Below are 20247 nucleotides of genomic sequence, written 5' to 3'. Positions count from 1 at the left end.
CTGATTCTCCATTCAAAGGCTGCTATTTTCAACTGTTGGTAGTCCTCATTGGTGTTCTGCTCTCTCTAACATAGTGCCTCCATCTCCCCTGAACACAACCATTTCTTTAAATGTCACAAAACAGGCAGTGCATTGATGCTTCAGCTACATACAACCTTGTTACCCCACAAATTGATAATAATGTGTGACTACAAAAACAAAAAAATACAATCAGCAGCTAAATATTTTAGGTCAAGGCAAACTGACAAGAAACTTCTCTTCTTGCAGAGTTGTTGGGGAAATTACTGAGTTATTGACAAGCTGCCTGCTGTCTTGTAAAGCTGCCAAACTGCCAATTAGCAAAGCACAGAACACCTGCCTGCTTCAGGGAAAAATATTTCTTGCTAATATTGCTCAAAACGACAGTATTATCCTCTTATAATAGCCAAAAAGGGCATCTTTTGTTTTTGAGATGCTTACATTTTACATATGGTCATGCCTTATACTGAACTAATTAGGGTTTTAACATGTAAAATAAAGTGCTTTGCAAGAAAACAATCAAACCTCCTTGATTTTCTCAATTTTGTCACTTTACAACCACAAAATGAAAGATAAATGTTTTTTTTAAGTAGCAATCAGAGAAGAGCTTCAGCCTCCCCTCTGTCAATACTTTGTAAGAAGATGTTTTACTGCAATTACAGCTTCAAGACTTTTGGTGGGTGTGGCTAAAGGCTTCTTCACATTCATGTTTGAAAATCACTTTCAGCTCCATTAGACTGGATTATCATTTGTGAAAATGTTTTTAAGTTTCACCACACATTCTCTACTAGATTTAGAACAAAGTTTTGATTGTGGAATATGAATATGCTTTTATCTAAAACCATTTCATTGCAGATGTGGTTGTTTCAGTAGACAAGGATGTCCTGCTAGAAGGTGAGCCCTGACCTAGTGCCACATCTTTTGAAAGATGTAATGGCTTTTCTTCCAGGACTGCAATGTATTTATCTTATCTCCCAGCTTCTTTGTCTACAGTGGAGAAAATCATTCACCCACCATGATGCTGCCACCACAGTATCTCATAGTGAAGATGATGCTTTCTTGGTAAGGTTAGTTTTTCTTCACTAACTGTTACATCCAACAGTTTATGCATCTGTCATTTTTTCACACGTTCGCTGCATTTCCTGCATGGCATGTGGGAAACTGCAAACATGAATTCTTGTGGATTTCTCTGGCTTCTCGGTTTAATACTGTCCTTGCCTGGTTTGTGGTTGTATTGTGACAAAATGTGGAAAAGATGTTGAACTTTTGTACAGTATATGCAGAGGAAAAATCCTAAGGGCTTTTTGAGCAAACATGCTCATTCACCTTTATTTAGCTCATAGCTCTAGGTTTCTGTTCTTCTCATTCCTTATATTTGGTTTCTTTGCTCTTCTAACAAGCAGCTGCAGAAATGAGATCTTTTTCACTCAAAACACTGAAGTGGAAAAACAGTTCAACAAAGACTTTGACTGACATTCAGAAACAAATGATGGTGCCTTTATAGCATCTAATTTCTTTACAAATTTTGATAAATCAAGTGTTTGTGTATGAAGGAATGTGACCCTCAGAAATGTTATTTTGTCAGGAAAGAATGTATATCTAGGTTGACTTGCTGGCTGCAGTGCCTTTCTCCATGGTTTTAATATGCAAAACTCAAATTTGCACGTCAGTTTTTGGCATATTGTTGTTGTAGAGAAAACTATAGAGAACAGATTGAGAGGCTTAAAGCAAAAACATTTGGGTATTTATGAGGGAACTGCTCCACAGACCCAGCTGGATAGTCTTACTGTCACAAAGCCAAGGTAACAACAAAGGGCTTTTGTTGCTGATGGTCTCACTGTTACTACAACTAATACAGATTGTAAATGTCTGCACAGAAATCCAGACAGTGCTCTGTGTGAATATTATCTACTAACACGAAACAAATCTGATTTGCCTGTGGCTTGAATGTAATTTTACTTTAGCCCAACTGACTTACAATTTTTTTTTATTTTGATGAGGGTTATATATATATATATATATAGAAAACAGAGTCACATTGGCTGCAAACATGCAGTGAATGAAATAGAAATGTGTTTATAATTTCCCTTGCTGGTCACAAGTATGTATTAAAGCTTACAAATAAATGTCGAGTAATCTGAAGCAACTGCAAAAAACAGCTATGAAAATTGACCATTCACATTGGATGGGTTACGTCTCTATATAGCAATGTTTAAGTGTTGTAAGAAATTTTTAATTGAATGTAGATCTGGGCTTTGACTATGTCATTGTCAAGCATTAATATAATTTAATGTAAACTATTCCATGAAAGCGTGTGTTGTAAGGTGAGACTTCCAGCAGGAAGGTGAGACTTAATAATTTGCAGCTTCTAACATGTTTTCTTCCTAGACTGCCCTTTATTAAACTCCTTCCATTTTCCTATCAACTCTAACCTTCTTCCCTGTTCCTGCCGAGGAAAAACCTGCTCACATCATAATGCTGCCACTAACATGTTTCATAGTGAAGATGATGTGTTTAGGGTGATTTGCAGTGTTACGTTTTCAGTGTTCTTCTGTTCGCTGTGTCTCCTACCTGGCTTATGCTGGGTCTGTGTATTATTTTTGTTGAATTGAATTTAATTGAAATCAGCTGAAAATAGTAAGTCTCAATTTTATAATGTGTTGTATTCTAAATTCAATGGAAGTTGCAGCTTTTTCAACTAGCAGTGACCATTTACCGTCACTGGTAAATGGTGTTTAATTTGTTCACTCTTTTGTGAAATATAGAAACTTGACCTCTGGCAAAAGATGCTGATACAAAGAGTTTGGAAAGAAGAGTCCATATGTGTTTAAATAAAAAAGGCACATTATTATACTGTTAAAATTATATTAGGTTCAAAAGGAAATGGAACACATAGTAGTTGTTAATGATGTATTTCTCTTTTAAAGGTGACACCTCAAACCCAATGAGAAGGCATGCAGAGTTAATCTTCACAGTTAGAGATCACCACGATATCACCCACATTAACCCCAGGTCTGCTTTCAACTTACAGGTTCATTTAAATAATTGAGGAATTCCAAGATCATCAATAATTGATGTGTTTAATCATTAATCAACAAACGGAAAGCACCAGGGGGCAGGTTCAGGTAAAATACTGCACAGCTCATCCCAAGCCGACAGGAAAGCCTGATCTTTTGGCTAGAGACTGGACTAAACACAGTTATGAATTGTAATTTGGGAGGTATTTCTCCTACGGTTCCCAGACAGGTTCTCTGCTTGGATGGCAGATATGTCGCATGGATAATTGGGCTGGTGATAACTGTCATCTGGGCATCTAATGAAGATAATCAGCTTTTAGTTTGACAGCTCAGTTAGGACTACCCATCGTCTTCCTCCCTCACCATACATTTTCTAAATAAAGAACGAAAATGTATTGCCAGTAACTGCTTAACGGAAAAAGTTAAGAATTTAGTCTTATCTTTTGCTCATATAGAAGTTAATGATTGTTAAATTTTGCAGTACTCTCTCTTTTACTTACTTTTACTGCAAAGCTGACCATGGCATTTACTTTAAAACAGAACCATAAAGAAAATGAGACAAGTTCGAATGGACCACTAACAGGATATATCTCCTTCTTTTACCACAGTGTCTTCTTTTTCCTTGACTTTGCACACTGCTGAAATAAGTAGCTAGCATGCAAATGCATTTTTTAATATTGCTCCATCCAAATTTGTTCACCATTAACAGCTAACAGTTACTCATCCAATGAATTGAATAAAACATAAAGAAACCAGGACTTGTAAAGATAAAAACTTTCCCTGCACCATCCAGACTTCATGGACATACTGGAAAGCACTGTGGGATTTAACTGTTTAATTTGGGATACACTTGGTAATGTGTTTGTGATGGGCAATTTTTCAAAAGACAATTCTGACAGGTATGAATGGTGTTTTACAAAAAGCATCAGTATGCTCTCAACTGACTGTGAATACAAAATAGCAAATGCTTTTAAGCTCTCCATCTGAAATTCGGAAATTGTCTTCCTCACAGTGCTCGGGATGCACGTTTGATTTTGTTCCACAATTCAGTCAAAAAAAACAAAATGCTCTTTTTCTTTAGTTAATAGTGGCTCAAAGTTACCAAAATAAGAAAAATATTAACTTCACAGAGAAAATCCATTCTTGATAATTAGGCAGAGTTACAAAAGCTATGAGAATTATTTTACCACTCATTCTTGTTCTCTAGGAACATCCATTAGTCAAACAGTGTCTTGTCTCCTCAACAAATGTGGTGAGATACTTTGAATTCAAGCTCATATGTACCAGTTTTATCCATGCAAACTGAATAGAGATCTCTGCATAAACAAATATTTTTTACAAGAATCTAACACATGACTGATTTTTGGTGTCTCATTGACTGCAAACAACATTCAACTCCTAAAATGATATGCTGACGGGTTTTTTGTCTCCCCAGGGATCTGAATATGCGCCAGTTTGTCTCTCGGTAACAGCTAACTACTACTGTGAAGTGTTAATAATATTATCACATAATGAAAAATGTAAAAGGTTGAATGCATTCACAGCAGTTAATAGAGTCATAAATCTGTCTTTAGAAGTGCCGATATGCACACAAACCTGTAACTGACTCTGCATGTTCATTTAAAGATGCAATAGGTGAAATTCAGACATCTCTCACTGAAGAGAAGTGGCTTGCAGTGTCCAAACACTCTCAACTTCTCCTGGTATTTCCTGAGGTTAAGTGATACAGATAAAAAAGGCAGCAGACTGATTTTATAAAACACAGGCATCTGATGTCAAACAGATTTTTCATCAAAAAACACCATGCAGGCACAATTTGAAAACTTCTAAAGTCACAAGAAATAGGATTAAAGACCAATGATTTATAAGCAGCCATGCAAAAAGAGCCATTTTATGAGTGGAAGTGTAATAGGTTATTGACCAACCTGGAGGTGGGAATGATGAAGCTTCAGGATCATTTATAACTTTAGAACCATCCATGTCTTCATCTTCATTTTACAAACACAAACAATAAATCAGTTCAGTATGACTAACCTTCTGTGACACAGTTTGTGTTGCGCACAGTTATGATTTTACTAGCTGTAAAACATGTCAAGAGGATAAAGTGAGTCCAATGTATTCACTTAACTTTTGTCAAGTGTGTGAAATGTATGAAAACAAAAGAGAAACATGAGCTTGCGTGATATTAAGGGAATATCTTACAGTTTTCCACAAATTCTTAAACCCCTTGTTCCGCCATTGTTTGCATTTAGTGAATGGTAATGTCAGGCTGAAAAGAAACTTTGGGATGTTAAGGTCTTCTAACATATAAAAGACAAAAATAAGCTCAGAGTCTAACCTGCAAGTGTTGAAAGGGCAGTATTGAAGGGTACTAGCAACAGCAGTTTTTATGGGGCAATGAAAGTGACACACTGTGATGCTTTGCAGTCTGTTCAGTTTAGAAAAAATCATTTGGACTTAAAACAAACATCTTGCCTCTTCCCTGTCACTCCGTCCTCACGAGTGCAATATTTTTGATGGTTGTGTATCGATTGATGATACCTCGGGCTCTTTGTGAAGATTTTTCCTCCACAGTTATTAAGTGATATTTTACTGGAGTTTGAGGGTTCATCTTTTTTCATATTTTTTAAGGACACAGCAGGGAGACACGTGCCTTGATTGATTGATGATAAATATCAATTTTACCCAAGTCTGGGGGTGTAATCAGTCCTCCCCCTCCAAATGTTTCGGGGGTGGGGTGGGAGGCGGGTAAAGATTGGATAAAGTTTTGTCTTAAGCACTGAATTACCACTATCTATAATGGATATTTCTTTTAAACAAGTCCAACACACACCTATAACATTTTTTTTCTCATGGTATCCATGTTGTATGTGTGCAGAAAGCTTGTATTTAATTTTATTGCTGTATGGTGTATGCCTGTCTATCTAAACTTCTGCCATCCAAGACTTGAATGTTCTTTTCTGTGCTTGTGGCTATTTTTTTTACCTCCAATGGCCAGATTGATGTCTTCTTGGTTGCATCATTGTTGGTAAAAGATGATCAGACATACAGCATAGCAGGGAATCCCCACCATGTTTGGTGCATGTTGGGTTAAAAGCCACAGACGTTCCTGTTTGGTGTCAGTTTTGTACCCTGTCAGGTTGGATTTGCTTTGATTGAAGAAACATAAAAGAGGCTAAGTCAGCCTTTCAATTTTTACCCTGACAAATAAGATTCAAGTAGAAGCCATTATGAAAGCTGACTTGTTGTTTGGATGAGGAGCCTTCTAATTGGTGCCCATCATTCATCTCTAGTAAATTAGTGTGCCAAATCACATTTACAGCCTATTTTCTCAGCAGAGATTTGACTTGTTACAGCAGGAAAAGTACATTTGTAATTAGGAATTGATGATGTTTAATATTTCACTTTTAGTTTGTCTAATTTCAGAGTTCTGGTGCAGCACATGCATAACAATTATTAATGAGTGTTCTGGCAGCAAAATTTTCTTTTTGGTTTTATTTTTGCTTTGACTGCAAAGAAATTGCATAATTCACTAAGGACAGGAAAAAGTGTTTTTCTCCTTCCTGATTTCCCTCTTTTATCCATTTGTCAGTTGAGTGTTTCAGAACATCAAACCAATTTAAATATTTGCCAAAGGAAACACATAAAAACAAAAAAAAAAGTTTTTAAATGTAGTTGTTTATTATTAAAGGGTAAAAATCCAAATTTACATGGCCCTGTGAGAAAGAAGTGACTGATTCTGCAGCAGGACAATGATACAAAACACATCAACAAAAAACAGTAGGAAAACAATAGGCCTTCGCAGCGCTTTGCTGCTCGGGCCTAATTAAAAACTAAATGACAGAAGGAAAAGCAAAATGAAGGCTTTGACTGAGTGGCTCAGTCAAAGCAGCATGTAGGTTTGGAATTTTGTGCTCTGTTAATAACTGACAACTTCTTTGACAAACTTCATTTTGAGTTTACTTTTTACGTATTTAAATTGCTTTGATGTTCTGATAAACATCAGAACATCAATTCTGATATATACAGTACAGACCAAAAGTTTGGACACACCTTTTAATTCAATGAGTTTCCTTTATTTTCAAAACTATTGACATTGTAGATTCACACTGAAGGCATCAAAACTATGAATAACACATGTGGAAATATGCACTAAACAAAAAAGTGTAAAATAACTGAAAATACCCCTTAATATTCTAGTTTCTTCAAAGTAGCAACCTTTTGCTGTGATTAACTGCTTTGCACACACTCTGCATTTTCTTGATGAGCTTCAAGAGGTAGTCACCTGAAATGGTTTTCACTTCATAGGTGTGCCCTGTCAGGTTAATAAGTGGGATTTCTTGCCTTATGAATAGTCATGAAAATAAAGAAAACCCACTTGAATTAGAAAGGTGTGTCCAAACTTTTGGTCTGTACTATATATATATATATATATATACAGTATATAGCATGCAGAATAGTAGAAAATATGGAGGGGGTAAACACTTTTTGCACACCACTGTATATCGTACAAATAATATATTATAATAACATGAGCCTTTGCACATTTGATTTTTGTTTAAATTGATTGGGGGAATACATTTCATTGACATAAACCAACAAACAAACAAACAAACCCTAAAGTACACTCCAAAACACCCAAATCCAGTGCTGTGTTTGTCTGGTATGAATTTCTTATTCCTTTCCTCCTACTTAAAGCTTACAGATCTTCAAACAAATATTAACATCAAACACTGATAACTGGAGTTAATACAAAAAGCAGTTTTCCAAAGATGATTTAATTTATTCAGGGAAAAAAGGCAGCCAAAGCCAACCCAGTTTTACACAAAACAATAATTACTTCCACCGTTATTAAATCAGAATTTATCAATGATAAACCAGATTCTTGGAAAAGAGTTAAATTTTACTAGCTACACCCGGGACCGATTGCTGCCTGAACAGTACAATCAACAAATAGTTTAAATAGAATCTGTAAAAAATAACTAAAGATATCAGAAAGTTAAACATCATGGCCTTCTTCCAAAAACAATTCAAGAACTGATGAGCAACAATATCATTGACATTGCAAAGTCTTTTTAAAATTTTTGGGACTCTAGTGAATCAAATGGACGAGAGACAATTTCACAGCACTGTATATCCCTTTATGTTCACAGAAAACTAATCAAATCTAAGAAGCAGCAACAAGAAAATATTTGACAAAATCAATACCACTATTTTTTCTGCTGTCTCTGTATTTTGTTACCACACTTTCCAGTGTTCAACTGTGTTTCCCAACAAGAACATATGTAGTAAAACATTTAAAATTTTGGTATGTTGAATTTCTATTGGAAACTCTTTATGACAATATGACAATATCATTCACATTCTTGTGGAAAAAAGACTAAACATTATATGGAAATAACACAGACTTAGTAATTTTGATTTCAAGTTTTGTTGTTAAATCCTACTTTACTCCAGTCATGCTTACAGGAATCTGTTTACAACATTTCAAATAAGTTTTAATATTCACTACCATTTAGATTTTAAAGAGACACAAATATATAAGCAGTCTGGAAAGTATTTTTGATATATGATATATCTTTAACTCATTAATCATGGGTACCATCATTAACCAATGATGAAAATATTGCTTTATAGGATGTAAAAATAAAAAGGTAATAAATACATTAAAACTGTTTAGGCATTCTACCAATGTAAAATAAACCACCACTCTTATAGGATGTTCACTTAGTTGCTTTACTACATACGAGAAAAAAAATCACTACTTCTAGAAGTAGTGATTTCATATTTTTACCAGGGGTGGCATAAATTTAAAGCCAGTATGAGCTGCTGTAAATCCTCCCATTACATTGCAGATAAATGTAGTTTAACCCCCATAGAAACAGCCTGTTGTTTTCTAGTGTTGTGAATAATAAAAAACAAAAACGTTTTTGCCCATAACAGAAGTATCATGTTTAGGCCACCTGTTGGGTGGCTCTTTACATTGTTGGGAGTTGAGAGAAATTTGTACCATTTTTCCTGCTCTGTTACTGTGCAGATGTTTGTGTGCGTGTGTGTGCGTGCGTGTGCATGTGTGTGATGCAGTGCAGTCAGCTCTTGATAACCCCCTCTGTGGTTTGAATGACACGCTTCCCTTGAAGCAGCAGGAGGCAGAGCCATATCAGCCTGTGATGGATGGTGTGAGGATGCTTTCAATGATGGATCTGTAGGACTGAGCTAAGACTGACTGTGGCTCACTGCGCTGACAGAAGTGCTGCTGGAGTAACAGCCTCTGTGGTCAGATAGCGGATATTCACATCCTGTTGTCTCACTTTGAACACTGATTACAGATCGAGATATAGGTCTGGGTTTTTAGGCAGTAAATAAGACACTAACTCTCAGCCATACACCAACCTGAGTTTTCATTTCCTTTCGGTTCTATAAAAACACCAGTAATCCCGCTGTTTCCTCAATGATGGACTCAACTCACCTCATCTTAAATTAAGGGTCGCTGGAGGTGCAATCCTTAGTACACACTGAAAAGAGAGCAGAGACAGAGACCCAGATAACAGGGAGTCGATTCCTCATACAATTTGTCAGAAGGTCTGTAACAGATGGAGGTTGCTAAGTTTAGCACCGATGATAAGTAGCTCAAAGAAAGTTGAAGCACTGTAGGTATCCAGTAGGATCTGGAATAACGCCTGTTTACACTTGCAGACAAAGCAGTTATCGTTTTACGTCTATGGTTACAAATCACCCAGACATTTTCAGTTTTGTTTTTATGAATGGATCATCGCAACATACAAACAATTGTAAGATGGAACGAAAGACAAAAACTAATAACAAAAAAGAAATTACTATATGATTGAATTATTGTTTCAGTAAGAGCAACTAGTGGTTTAGGTGTTCCAGGTAAACACTGGATCACTTTGAAATAAAAAAAAATACCTTGTTTATATGTAATACCAGTAAGTGTGGTAATGAAAAAAATTGGAAACATCTGTAGGAAGTGCAATGATAAAATAAAACCAATTAAATATATGAATTTCATCTCATAAAACTGAGCATAATGTAAGCGGTTTACATTTTTACTTAAGAAAAAACAGTACAAAAAAATAGTGTTCATTTTTCATTGCATGATTTTGACTTTGTAGTTTTTTTTCCAAACGTTACTTATTTTGTTTTTAACTAGTTATGCAGTCATATGTCTCTCATTACATTGTACATATGAAAACAGCTGACTTTCTACTTTTATGGTTAGATCATGAAGTGACATTTAAACATCTTTTTCCATAAATCTCTTTTTTCTACAATAATCCCAGATATCTATCTGTATTTTAGCATTATGTCCACTTTTTGCTGTTCAATTAAATAATAGCAGATGAAAAACAAATTGTATGATAATTTAACTCAATTTACCTTCTGTTCACAGGGGAATTTTGACTCATAAGATCCCTTTCACTCTCCAGGGTCCTCCTCTTAACCAAAGAAATTGGAGTACACAAAGGTGGATATATGGAAATAACAGTCTATAAAAGTCATTTCAATAATTCGACTGAAAAAGAAAACAAAAGGATTTTGACGAGTGTAAGATTTTCTACTCCACATCTCGAGGACCGGTGTCCTGCAACTTTTAGATGTGTCCCTGGTCCAACACATCTGAATCAAATGGATGGATTATCTCCTCAGTAGGGAGTCAAGTTCTCCAGAATCCTGCTGATGACTTGATTATTTAACTCAAGTTTGTTGAAGCAGAGACACATCTAAATATTGGAGGACACCAGCCCTCAAGGACTTGAGTTGAAGACCGCTGGCTTCCTCATTCATGTCAAAAACTTTCTTTAAAGTTATCCTGCAGACATTGCTTAACACTCTCAAATAGGAGAGTAAGCCAAAAACACCAGGTGCCAAAGAAGCTGACTCTTCAGAAAGTGCTGGATACAATTGTGATAATGGATTTTTTTTTGTTTTGTTGGTCTATTGTTTTAACAAATTTAGTGGAATGAAAATGTGTGGTAGTAAAGGTCCATAAAGAACAGAAATGTCCACAGCCTTAAAAAAAAAATCTGACATAATTGACACAACTTGAACAAGTACTGTTGGGCGAGAGGCCTTGTACGTCCTAGACAGGATCCAGTCCATTACAGAGCATCACAAAGACACAGGACAACAATATCATGCACATTCACACTTAAGAGCAATTTAGTTAACTAGTCATGTTTTTGAACTGTGGGAGACAGCAGGGAGTACCCGGAGAGAACCCACACATGAACAGGGAGAACATGCAAACTCCAAGCAGAAAAGACCCCGAGACCGGGATACAAACTGATTAACTGACTTTACAGAAAGAACATTTGCTCACAATCTTTATGCTGTGAGCAGATATTATAAATCCCATTGCAATCTTACAACTTTATTACAGCAGAAAGATTTAACTCAGTCGGTAACCATGGAGAAAATAATAAGCATTTATCAAGCATTGCCCTAATATCTTTCCAGAAACCCTCACAGGCCGAAACATTTTGGAGAAGTAAAAAGTTTGTTGGAATATATGAGCAATGTTCTCTCCATTTCCATCAGCGGTTTTAATACAGTCTGAGGTCAAACTAAATGCTCTACTCAGTAAAAAGAAAAGGTCATTTGTCTCATCAATACTGGACAAAATCAAAGTGATGACAGCTTCTGGATCCCATCTGACCATGCAAAGCCGAAGTGCAGCACAGCAATCAATATTTGGAAAGTCTTTAAGAAACTAAGATACTGTACTCATCCATGTAAACAGAGACACCCACACACCCTTCAATGTTTAGGTCAGCATTTATGCTCTCTGGGCTGCCAAGTGTGATACTTGGGTTCAAATTTTGCTTTTAAGAATGATTCTAAATTGTACCAATATTTTCTTTCTAATCTTGGCAATGTTTTCTGCCTTTGCTCTGAGATATATTAACATGATTTTATTTTTCATAAGTAAACTAAATTTCTTCAACACAGCACACTCTTGTCCTAGAAAAAAATGAAGAAGAAACCTTGTGCCACATGTATGTAAAGATTTGGGGACAAACAGTGCCTCCCTCTGTGTTTTAATGGCCTATAACTAGCGAGATTAGCTCAGTTCACAAATCCATTTTTTAAGAGTCACCATCACTTGATTAGCACTAAAGCAGACAGCAAAAAGATTTTGATTCCCAAGCGTGATATGCATGATTGCAAGTGGTTGATGTCAGTCTGTGTGAAAGACAAAGCAGGATGAAATTCTCCTCTCAATTTAGTCGAGTGCCAAAGTATTAAAGGTTGACCCGGAAAGATTGAAATGTTATGAAGAGGTCTGAAACATGCTCAGAGTTTTTATTGTCAGTCTACAGAGGCTCAACGTGTACAGTGGACAATATTACCAAACTGCTTGGATACCTTCTTCAAAATATTAAAAAATACAAGCACAAAGGGTCATTAATAACTAACACTGTACCAAAGAAGACAACTGCTGATGAATGGGGAGTTCAACAATCTTTTCTGTAGTTTTCAGTCAGATTAACAAACCAAAGAACAGAAATACTGACTGATGAAATTTCCAAATGCCATTATATCTTATTAGTGATGTGGAGAAAAATCTGTAATGGTATTACTGAATGTCACGGTTGCAATTGACAATGTTGATCATGACATGTTCATTAAATGTCAATGGAAAAGTGACTAAGATTGGTTCACTGTGCTAGAATGGTTCAGATTGTATTTGGGAATCACATTCCTTGTATTACTTAGCAACTACAAATCTGAGCAAACTATACATGGATCTCTATAAGGCTGTATTCACAGGTAAATGTAATTCAACAGCTACACTGTATGCTCCAGCTAGCTCAAATTATGGAGTACCACCACATCTTCTGATCTATTGAAGCCTATTGATGAACTTTATATGTCCATGTCACTTTGTTAGGATAATAATACAAGATTAGAGATTAGCACTCAACTAGACTTAGTGAGGTGAAATAGAAAATTACAAAAACTAGCTGTAATCATGAATTTAGACCAATTTTTTATATTGAAGTAAATCAGATTACTACTATCTGATAACCACCTGCTGAATATATTCTTGACAAAACAGGACAAAGACAGATTCCTGCCTGGTTTTATTTTCAGTAGGCTTAATGACAGCATTAGTGACTTTACTGGTTTCTATAAAAAAACAAAAAAAACAAAGTCAGTCCCTTTGATTTACAGCCATAAATTCACTCAAATATTCACATTATGCAGGGAATATACAGTGCATATATATATATATATATATATATATATATATATATATATATATATATATATATATATATATATAATATATATGATGACAATGCTAATGAAAATGTATTTATAAAAAAAACTGGATGCATTTTGAAAAAAAAAAGAAAAGTGCATACCTTGCCTCGGGGATGCAAGCAATTCAACAAAAGTAAAGAAAAGATGAAGAGGAGGCGCCCCAATCTGTCAAGTATAAGAACTATCTTAGTAATAGAAGCCATTTTTTAATTAAAGCAACATATTAATACAAAACAGCTAACATCATGGATTGCCTTAATTTGTAGGATGGTTTCAATTAAACTCCTTTCTCCATCCTTTATTTTCTTTGACAACAGTTTTGTTCCCAGCTCTCACAACATTGATCTGTAAACTACCTTGTTAAAAAAGTTATAACGTTTCCACTGAAAATCCAGGAAAATATTTAAAGTGATAAAATACTTATGTATGAGACACATTAATTCTTATTTATTTATTTGCAGATCTGAATCCTGGCCACATAGCTTTATTGTGTTCAACTATTGTTCATTTTTGTACCAGAGAATATCTGTTTTGTTATGTCATTATGCAGAAATTGCTTTTCTATTCAAGAAGCTCTGCTATTTGCTGCTCCACTTACCCTGACATCTCCAAAGTGAAACTTTAATCTCTCTTCAGTGGCAGCAGCAGCTGATGGCAATTAAGGACAAAGCCTGGATGCTGAAGTGGTGCTCTGTTTACCCATATCACTCGCCGCAAAACTTCACTGACTTCTTGTTATGTTTGCACCCTCTGTCCGCTCTGTTTGGGCCTGAATTTCTTAACTAAATCAAGGCACTATGTGAAGGGAATAATTACTCCCTTATTTGGGTTTGTGCTGATGTTTGCTTTGCTGAAATGAAAGTGCATTAGATTTTGTACTTTTTGCTGATCCTAGATTCTTATTTTGTGGTATTTATGGAGTTAATCATTAATTGGGGTTGTAATCTAAGTAAATGTAATGCATGTTGCTCTAGAACACTGCAGGTTTTACTCTGCCGGAGTAAAGTGAGCACACTGCCATTTTACCCACTTGTGCTTGGGTATAATGCAGCCTTTGCTGTGCTGCAGCCAACACACAAAGCTCCTGCTGTGTTAGAGCAAAGAGCTTTTTTGCACTGTGAGCTTTCCTTCCTCTGTCAGAGAAAAACTGTGCTGAAGCCCAGAGCTCACAGCAAGCAAAATGAGACTTCACGAAACCGTGTTTTAAAATTCAAACTTGCCTCAAACAGTAGGAGAAGGATATTTCTTCTCCATGTTTCTATCAGCATCTTTCATGTGTTAAAAGAGATGTCTGCTTATTAGCTGCAGAAGCTGAGGGGGCTTCTTGTTGTGTAGCCGTTTCACACAGCTTTGCATTTTGTGACAATTTAGTTTTAAAGAGACATGTGTTATCTCTTAACCAAGGACATGTTGAGAATGATCCATTCTTCTTCGTTGGGCTTCCTTTTGTAATCTAGAAGTGGTTTGGCACATTTCTATGGGAATAAAGAACAGCACAAAGGCTAAAAGACATCCACCAGCATACATTTTAAAAAAAAAGCATACTCGAGAGTGAAGTGATCAACACATTTGGTAGTTTTACAGAAAATAAGATTGGTGACAGCAGCTGGTAGACGTTTCCAGGAGAAAATGATAATAATTTTGACTACAAGTTTTTTTTGTCTTATATCTAAATTGACATTTTTTCTAAAAGAAAAAAAGGCATGGAAGAGAAACTAAAAAGAAATCAATCAAATTTTATTTGTATAGCACATTTCAGCAGCAAGGCATTTCAAAGTGCTTTACATCATTACAAACACAGAAACACAATGCAACATAGAATCAACAATCAAAACACAGCATTAAGTCAAGTTCCATCAATAAATTTGTAATTGATTACATTTCAAATACAATTCTAAACAGGTGGGTTTTTAGTCGAGATTTAAAAGAAGTCAGTGAAACTGATATTAGCCCAAGCATAATGCAAAAGAGAGCAATGTAGTGCAGTAAAAATATTATTGCACAAAATTCTAGCTAAAAATAAAGGAATGAAGATAATCATTTGTAATGAAATTGGTGACAGATTATTATTATTGTTTTTTTCCTTTGTAAGTTTCAGCAAAGTGTGACGTTTGGGTTTTCCCCCTTCATTTAAGAAAATTGAATCAGTTTCAGTAAAATGTTCATTTTAATATTGGTGTCTGGGTAATTTTAGGTACATGTTCCTGAAACACTCCTGAGAATAAGCTGATTATTATAACTTGTATGTTCAACCTGACTAAGAGCAGTTTTCTGTCAAAGTGTTCAGTAGAAAAAATGGATTACATAAAATTTTATTGATGTTTGATTCTGTGTCTGTCTTGTTCACTGCTCCCCTTAATACAACCTGAGCAGTGAACTCTCTGCTCCAGATGCTCAAAAAGCAGGAGTTGAAGACACCTGCTGGCAGACAAAGGAGAGAGGCCATCTTTCAGGAGATTTATTGATATCGAATTAGTTATAGAATTGTGTATTGCTAACTCACAGTTAACTATATGAATACTTAACTATGAAGCTAAGGAATATACACATTTTTCTACAAATATACTTTTCTTTTACCAATTTAATAAAAATCGCAATAAAAAATAAGAGTAACAAATTTGACCTTTTTCATTTTTAGTTATGACTTCTTTGAAGTTAGCACTAAGACTACATAACAATCACTCATCTGGGTATAACTGTTTCTCTTTGACAGACTAGAGGGCACACTGCAGGTCACTTTGTCAACATAGCGGCAGCATCGCTGTGCTGCCCAAACAGATCAAGAGTGTGGTGTCATGACCCATTGCCAATACTTAAAATAAATCCCAAAATTGACTGATGTGCTGAGAAGGAAGGATAAAGTGTGTGCTTGCTCATCCATGTTTTTGATGCGCTGCTTGATTGAAACAGGTGCTTACCATTTGGTTCATGAAGCAGGTCGACAAAGAGTTGTCAGATGTCTGAATTACAGATGCAAACAAAGTTAGTTGTTTTTTAGAGCAGTAACATTTGCAATTAGAGACAAATGTAGTGTCTGGGTCTAAAAGAATGTAGTTATCAAGATCCTACAGGGAACAAACATTACTTGCATTACTTACATGCAATATAATTTCACTATACAGGAGTTCTTTAAAGAAAAATCAAATAAATCACGTGCTTTTCTGTCATGACTGATCTGAGAATTTGACCTAGAAGGTATGGTTTTATATTACATTTTAAAAGACTGAAATGGAACGTGAACACACGTGCAGTCTGCGTAAATAGTTTCCTTTTTATATTCAAAACACAATCTGTCACTGGGATATGAATTATACTGAGATGCATTAACTGCTGTCACAATTTTATTTTTCTCCACTGCTCTCATAAGCTGAAATGCCAATTGGGAACAGCTCGAAATCTTGTGTTAATACCAGGGAATCCTGAAATACTCCTGTCAAGAGGAAAAATTGAGACGTTTTTGTTTGCGAGAAGCTACTTGTCATCTTCACTGCAACTGACAGATTGTCAGGCTGAAGCAGTGTGAGAGAAATCTGCTTTCGTTGCCCCCACACTGTACCTGATAATAGTCACAACAATTAAACAGCTTTGCACTCTGCTGAGTTCTCAGCTGAGCACATGTTGGTTGTCAGAGTGAGAAAATCTGACACCAGGCAGGGGGAACAGACTGCTCTGTTTAAAATTCATTTTTTTGTTGTTGAAAATTATCTTCAATTAAAGTAGCATTAGATTTTTTTAGACCTAAAATTGTCATCTATTTCAGCCACACCACCACTTCCAGTCTTGTCCTGAATGGTTATGTGAGCTAGACAAAAATCAGTTTTTTAAGAATATTCAATTTTCCATATCATTATTTCTTGTTTTTTTGTCCTATGTCTTTGTGAGGAAATCGTCTTACGTTTCCGGTATCAAGGTGGAGTATCTCTGGAAGCGTGGCCTCTAACCTGTCTTTATGAATACATTTCATAACTTGCTACAGTGGCTTAGATGAGAACGGATAAGCCTGCTGTGGATGAAACCGAAAACACCAAGCAAACTCCAAATACCGCAGGAAGAGGAAAATTTTTTCCTTTTTCATTACTGCTGTGTTCTTGGGTTGGTTGAAAAGAAATCAGATTGACATGTTAAAGCATTTCTTTGTTTTCCTTAATCAATTTGACTGGTATTTTCAGCTTTTATGTTTCTTGGGCAACCAGTAGGCAGACTATTTTAAATGAGAGGCAGCCAAAAGTGTCAGTTAGGCAACCTGTGCCTTGTTTTTAAGGCTTTTACACCTCAAGCTTGAAGAAGTAGGCTGGAGATTATCCTTCCTGACCCCCTCACACCAACAAACTCTTACAAATCTCTCCCTTGGGCAGGAGCTACAGTAGCTACCAAACAGCCTTTAGACACAAAATTAGCAGGTTTTCCATTACCCACTTTTCACATGGTCATCATGACTTACAATGCCTGGAGAGTAACACGTTCTGGTCTGTGTTTTTAACACAATGTGACATCTAATTTTGTTCAAAATTATTGCCTAAATACTGAAAATACTGAGAGCAACAATGTTAGCAGGTAATGGAATCATATTTAACAAAACGTACACTTATATTACAGAAGGGGAGATAGATAGATAGATAGATAGATAGATAGATAGATAGATAGATAGATAGATTTATTCATATTTACTGTATTAACTTATGTTTTATTTACTAGTTAACTGTTATATTTAACAATAAAGTAGGCATTTCTAATGGAATCTTTTGCATAACAAGCAGCATCACTGGGATTCCAGTTTTATAACACTTTCAACATTTCATCATGGACTTGTCTATTCTTAGTGCTGTGCAGTTGTTTAAAACTTTTTCCAGTGGTTTAATTTATCATGTTGAAATATCGGGCCAGCTTCTGTCCAGATTGGGGATTTCTCAGTTGAGTATGCTGATACTTACATTCATCATACAGGAAAACAGCTAAAAAATAAGTCAGCAACAGAGACGTTTTTAAACTTGTGTGTCTGCTTTTTTTCAGGAACTCAATAAGAAGATAAAATATTACATCATTTCTAAAGATTTATTGTTTCTGCCATAGAAAGAAACAGCTAAATGCTCAAATGTAGATGCATTTAAGTACAGTACATGTATAGATGTAACACTCACCAATGTTACAATAAAAATGCTTTTAGCATCAATATTATTTTATATTTTCTTCTTTGAAAGCATCACATTTTACAGTACATTGTTTTTGGTTACATTTTGAGCTTCAATATGAGCATGTCTAATTATATTTCTGAAGTAGCTATTACATTCAATAATCTATTTACATTTTTCACTCACTGCTTCACATTTAATTTGTGGCCAATGGCAAGCTACAATAGATCTTCCAGATAACTGTAACCAGCATACCCTTTTATTTTTGACCAGGTTGGACTTATCATCATACTGCGAGAGGGTGGGAGACATTCCCTTTAAGAGAGATGTTTCACATCAAAGCTTATCTGGTTAGGTGTGCCACAGCCTTCAGGTCTGCTGTCTATGTTAGTGAAATAGTGCATGTGGTGAAGACAGAGCTTAGGAGAAAACAGGGCTGTTTTCATTAAAATCATGTTTTGCAGGCTTCACCTCCGTCTTGTTTTGTTTTGACACACAAAAAACATGGCCAGTTGGCATCAAAAAAAGGCACACTCTGTATCATTACCAGGAAGCCCTGCTGCCTCCTTTCTGTTTTGTTCTCTGCAATACACGTGGATGAAAAATTCTATTTACACAAACACAGTTTTATCCATTAGAAAAGTCACATGTGTGATGAGTTGAAATTATCACAAAGCTTTGGGATTTAGCTGATCTACATGAGTGTTGCATGTAGTCTTTCTATTTCCTTAGTGGATCACAGATATTTTTACAGGAGTTGGACAAAATTACCAATAGTTTTGTCCAACTGTATCGTGTGATTGACAAATCAATCACAGTATAAAAAAGTGAGTCTAATGAAAATAATCATTTTTTCTACATGCCTAGGCTTTTATTTGATGGCAAAGTGAGGTATTTCATTTTCAAAGCAATCCTGGATCCAAAGTAAATATTCATTCTAACTAAAGGTATCCCATGACTGTACCCTCTCCAAAAAATAAGCATTGATCCTGCTTTATTGCAGTTTGGAAGAAGGAATCTAAATAATTCTCTAAAAAAAACATACTGTCTAATCTTGCCAACGGACCAGCATTTCCTCCACCATCCTGACAGAAAAGACAGCTCCACACACACTGACTAGGAAGTGCCAGTTCCTTAGTTTTATATAGTTGAGTTAAGTTGAGTGTTACTAACTTTGTGAGTTTGCTCATCAAACTACTTAACTGAAGGGTGGAATTCTTGTTATTAACAAACTTGTCTTATTTTAGAAATAAGCTATGTTTATTCTATACGTTTGTAAAGTTAAACTGTCTGTGAATGTGCTGAACTTGATCTTTCATCTATTGTTGTTCTAAAACCTTATCAGGTTTGGAACTGCTTTACTACCAGGTAGTGCTACAAATTGGTAATTTTGATAAATACCTAATTTTGGTAATAAATGCCTGTGGCCTTTATTAATAGCTATCCATAGCCAAACCAGACTGTTATTGCACAACAGAGCTCTCGGGACACATCACAGAAACTCACTTACATTTATGCTCCACATCTAACACTTGAATAGAAACAGTGATTTATTTCAATACAACAAGATCCATACTTTTAAAGAAGAAAAACTTGGGGCTCCAAGATAATTTTTAAGTTCACTATTCTTATCTTCTTTTTGCAGAATTACCATTGCTACAGTTTTTTATACTATTGAGATAGTAGATTCTGTGTTTTTATTTTACACTTCTAGAATCATTTCTGTCACTACATCCTATGCAAAACATTTTTTTTGTGTGTTGTGTAACTGTCCTCTTCACATGGTTTATACT

The 20247-nt window shown here is 35.5% G+C and overlaps 1 protein-coding gene across 1 annotated transcript in view; it reads left to right on the top strand.

Moving 5' to 3' along the window:
• The window catches only part of LOC116710870 (metabotropic glutamate receptor 4-like), a 178869-nt gene that overhangs the window by 80296 nt on the left and 78326 nt on the right, over positions 1-20247 (top strand).

The sequence above is a fragment of the Xiphophorus hellerii genome, chromosome 20 (assembly GCF_003331165.1).
Source record: "Xiphophorus hellerii strain 12219 chromosome 20, Xiphophorus_hellerii-4.1, whole genome shotgun sequence".
NCBI lineage: Eukaryota > Metazoa > Chordata > Actinopteri > Cyprinodontiformes > Poeciliidae > Xiphophorus > Xiphophorus hellerii.
Note: the sequence above shows the minus strand (reverse complement) of the source record. Positions and strands in the feature narration are given on the sequence as shown.